The following is a 4,836-nucleotide window of genomic DNA, read 5'->3' on the forward strand; positions in this document are numbered from 1 at the left end:
GTATTCTTCTGTAAACCCATCAGAATAAGAGATTCTCCCAGTTCTGATGATTATTATTTGACGGTCTGGTTCAACAGCATGAATATCGTCTAAACAACATTGGAGAGTAAGACAAGTGGACAGCAAATACACTTGCTCAATTAAAAGTTAACCTTTCAAGGATGAATAATCTTCGATACAGCCATGTAAGGCTAATAAGGCTCTCTACTCCATGTAGTCGTGGCCGAGTGGTTAAGGCGATGGACTAGAAATCCATTGGGGTCTCCCCGCGCAGGTTCGAATCCTGCCGACTACGGTGCTATTTTAGAATTCAGAGACCTTGCCATTCTACAAGGCAGCTTAGAAACCTGAAATTGCCCAACCCCCCAAATCGCGTGCTCTTCAGTGTTATTCTCCTCCGCTAAACCTTTCCTGTGTATCCGACTGGGATTAATTCCCCTTGGAAAGAGCTCCCGCATGCTTAACCAGAAAACACAAAGGTGCTGTTTTTGTCTTTTCCATTAACTGTAACCTGAGCACCAATGGCAGTTTTTTTCTTTGTGTGTTTGTTTTTCACCCCTCACAAGTAGTACCCAAGCTTTGGAGCTGACTTCATCTTGCTTGCCATGAAAATCCTGCTTGAAGGCACATTAGTTAGTATTTTCAAAAAGTAAAGCAGTTGGTAGGAGTAATTGCTTCCCCGAGGAATTATTACCCTTTCTGGGATTTCGTTTTTGTGTGTGTGTGTGTAAACCAATTTTACCTTCTTTATCTTTTAATACATTCATATTTTCATCTGAGACCGACCTAGAATTCCATTCTCACTTCATGAAGCTAACATGATTTTCGCAGAAAATCGGTGGGAGCTCCTATTTTGTCCTTCATTTTCCTGGTTTTTTTTTTTGCTGGTGTGTCTTTTGCAGGTGATTACAGGTAGACTGTACTACGTCTTCTAACATTTTTGTCAGGATGGCCCAGTGATCCATTGCGCCAGACCTAAGCTTTCAGTTCTCCTGCTCGAGGTTTCTGATCCTGCACGGGGGCGTGGGTTCGCATCCCAGCTCTAAAATGTATATTTTTATTCCTCGTGATGGATTACAATTTCTCACCTACACCCACAAAACTATACAACCCCCAATTAAAAGATTACAAGTACGATATGGAAATCTCTCCAGTAAAACGCCGAAAGAAGAGAAAAAAATTTTTTTCAGTGTCAGCACAAGTAGAGGCAGGCTGTGGAAGTACTACATTAAGGTCGAAATGATGGCAGGTAGTTTGAGATATCTGAAACGGTTTTGAGCAGGACGATCTACAGGCTATTTCCAGAAGTTTCATTTAAAGAAAACTTTTCCATTTAGAGAGATGACTTAGTTTTTTACTTTAAACAGGGATATCCATAATCTATAAAACCACTTGCTGATACTCAACTGAAGACCCAAGATATCTCAAGTACAACCAATCAAGTGGCTTGTGAGGTCTGAAAGAAAAAACCTCTCAAATAGGAAAACGTTTATTGGGTAGGTCAAACAGATAGTTACCCATTTTGGATGTGCAAAGTAGAAAATTCTGGAAGAAAAGGTCTCATGATAGAAAGAGGAGGCAATTGAGAGAGCTTCGCAGTTAGAATATGGTTGACCTAATTAAAAACCCTCACTTTTGCCAGATTTTTCTGGATAATAAGGAGGGAAGGGAGGCACAGCGGGCATACACCAGTGATCTGCTTATAACGATTTTTTTTTTTAACTTGGCAAGGTTTACTGGGAACGGCACAGAGACCATCCCTGTCCAGGGTCCTGAGAGTGCCCTGGAGGGCAAAGGGTGGGTCTGAGTGTGCTTTCTTGCTGTGCTGGATGCTCTTACGGGAAAGGCTGCATCCAGCCAGAGCTGCAGCAGGGTGGTGGTGTGGCACACATGCAGGGCCGCAGAGCTGCAGGACGCAGATGGGTGTGTGACCCAGGAGAGCTCGATGAGCCCCAGCCCCAGCAGCCTGAGCATGAAGGGCTGCATGCTACTCTGGGTGAAAGCAGCCTGCTCTAGTCCAGCTGTGCAGATCCAACTGCTCTGGAGAGTCGGGTATATGGCAATCTTTGCTGCTCTTGATTTTCCCTTCCCAATAATTTGACCTTCTCCTTTCCTGTGGGTAAATTTTAATTAATTAATTATTGATTTGACAAATATTTATTGAGTGTATACTCAGTTTCAGATTCTGCAATTCATACCAAGGACAGTGGAACAGAGGGGGTGAGACAATAAACAAAACTAGTCAGTGCCAATGCACTCCCACCAAAGACCTCCAGGGACACATCTGAGGGTGAACAGGTTGGATGCATTCCTTGTTACAGCAAGGAGAAGGCACACCCTGTAACTGCAGTGTCACAGAAAAAGAATGTTAGAAGGAACCTATTCCAGGATTTCGGTTTTGGACAGGTATTTGGAGAAGGTTTAAGGAAGTGAGGCTTGTTCTGGTTTGAGTGCTCTTAGACAGTGGGAGTAATTCTATGGTGGGATATCTTAATAAATCTTGGGAGGGTGTAGCACAGTGGTTGAATGCCTGCTTCCCAGGTACAAGGTCCAGGGTTCTGGTACCTTTTAAAAAAATAGTAAAGTAAGAGCAGATTATTTCATAAGGAAGCAGCAGTCATTCATGTCGTTCATATATTCTGAGAGAGAGAGAGAGAGATGCTTGGCAACTTGTGACTTGAACAGTGTTTATGTTTTTTCTGTTCGGACATGGTTAGGGAGTGGTCTTGCTTTACATCTTGAGAGGTCTTGTCTGATTAAATTCTGTAAAATTGTTCATGTTTAACAGAAGAATATCGAGACCTATCTATGAGTGCCAGACAAACTTCTGGAGGACATAGAAAACTAGATGGTAAAGAGTGGTATAAAGAAAACGTAAGCAGGAAAGTGGTATGGGATATGAGGGAGATTTTTGCAGTATTAATCAGTGTTGTTGCTGAATACCTCACTGAGAAGATGACATTTGGGCAAAGACTTGAAAGAATAAAAGGACAGAGTCATGTGAATATCTGGGGTAGATATTTCCAGGACAAGGGAACAGCAGGGCAAAGCTAAAGTCTGATGAGTCCTGGAATTTTTGAGTAAAGGCAAGGAGACCTGAGTAGCTGGAACAGAAACTGTGCAACCTACCATGGCACTGCTTAATCTACCTTCATCCTTTTCCAAACCATGATCATCACCCCATCCTGCCCATTACTCCATCCCTAAGCAACTGATCCCATCATTTCTTCCCCCTTGATTTTTACCTCACGAATGGCCTTGAGAGTCAGGAAAAGGCATGCAAATGACATGAAGTGCAGAGAGAAATTGAGGATGTCTGCTTCATACATTACTTGGGCATTGGTGTGTCTGTGTATGGCTGCAGAACCCCAAAACACTGCAGATAAGATGATTTCCTTTGTACGTTAAGTAAAATAACATTTGACCAACATTTAGTAACATCTAAATGCTATTCCTAAATGTATATTTGATTTTCACTTTCACACTGACACATATATAATATGATACATATTATATTATTAATTCTTAAAATTCTACATGCAATCTATATAATAAAATGACATTTACACATATGCTTTTTAAAATAAACGGTTTGTGCCATGAGTAACATATCACATTTATGCATTATTTCTTCATATATGGTCAGGATTGTATTTGTCTTCATGTATAGAAAAATAAACAATCACTTCTTAGATGATAAAAGTAGAATTGACTCAGAATTAGTAGTTCTGGGTCAGGCAGTCCAGGGCTGGTACAGCTCCTCTTGGAACAGAGCTCTTCCTCTCTTCTTCTGCCACTTTTGCTTTGGGGTTTTGCCCCCATTGTCCCTGCAGACACTAAAAAAAAAGTCCAGGAAACAATGTACACTACATGAACCATGATGAATCTGTCCTCAACTGGGGGATTGTTCCTATTTTTGAATGAGTTGGTTGGGTCTCAAGATAAAATGTGGAAGAGAAAATGAGAAGAGAAGCTGAATATTATTTCCTGGCTCCAAAGAACCCAGGTTCCCTATCTCTGGAGGTGCAGGGGGAGGGAGGGGATCGCCAAGCGGACAGCAGAACTTGACTCCCTGCCTTGTGTCAGAACTCTTCATCTTCTCTCCCCAATTTGATTTCCTTGGGGACCCTGCTCAATTACTCCAGTTTTTCCTAAAATGGTTACCCTCTCCCCACACCATCCCCCACAGGCTGGTGTGGGGAATCTGAGCATAGCTGAGGAGTAAATACATCACCGAGGGATCCTATGGTCACACCAACAATATTTCTTCTGCAATGATTGACAGCAGAATAATCATTCCCCTGTCTATTCGCACTTAAATTAGCTGTTTAATAAATGCACATGCAAAAATTAAATTATTTGCTTAGTGATAAAAGCCCCGGAATCCTGGAGACCCAGGTAATTGCAGCACACTATAGGAAGACTCTAAAAATCCCTGAAGCCATAGATTCCTGATGAATTTAATTTGGTACTAAGTTATTTATAAATCAATTCAGTGCCTGACCCAGGGCCTGGGTAGCTCAGTTGGTAGAGCATCAGACTTTTAATCTGAGGGTCCAGGGTTCAAGTCCCTGTTCAGGCGTTCAATTCAGACTTTTGTTTAAGCAAGCTTTTGAACGCAGACTTAGGGTCTTGCCCAAACACACTTCACTGTCCATATAGAGATTATCCTCTCACCTGACTTAAATTAATTATACGCTCGCAATGCCAGCTGAATTGCTCCTAGACTTTCCAAGAGAATTTACAGTTGTGGCATTTGTCTCCTTGATCTCTTACTTCCCTCAAGTCTTAGCCTATACCTTATACACAGAAGGTTTGCACAGCCCTGCAAAAAGC

The 4,836-nt window shown here is 41.9% G+C and overlaps 2 non-coding genes across 2 annotated transcripts; both read left to right on the forward strand.

The window, feature by feature from the left end:
- The first annotated feature begins 213 nt into the window (after positions 1 to 213).
- Positions 214 to 295, forward strand: TRNAS-AGA (transfer RNA serine (anticodon AGA)). The gene has a single exon. It is a non-coding gene; the product is annotated as a tRNA-Ser (tRNA).
- A 4,214-nt stretch (positions 296 to 4,509) lies between these two features.
- TRNAK-UUU (transfer RNA lysine (anticodon UUU)) lies at positions 4,510 to 4,582 on the forward strand. Its single transcript has one exon. It is a non-coding gene; the product is annotated as a tRNA-Lys (tRNA).
- The last annotated feature ends 254 nt before the right edge of the window (positions 4,583 to 4,836 follow it).

Source organism: Dasypus novemcinctus, chromosome 22 (assembly GCF_030445035.2).
Source record: "Dasypus novemcinctus isolate mDasNov1 chromosome 22, mDasNov1.1.hap2, whole genome shotgun sequence".
Classification (NCBI taxonomy): domain Eukaryota; kingdom Metazoa; phylum Chordata; class Mammalia; order Cingulata; family Dasypodidae; genus Dasypus; species Dasypus novemcinctus.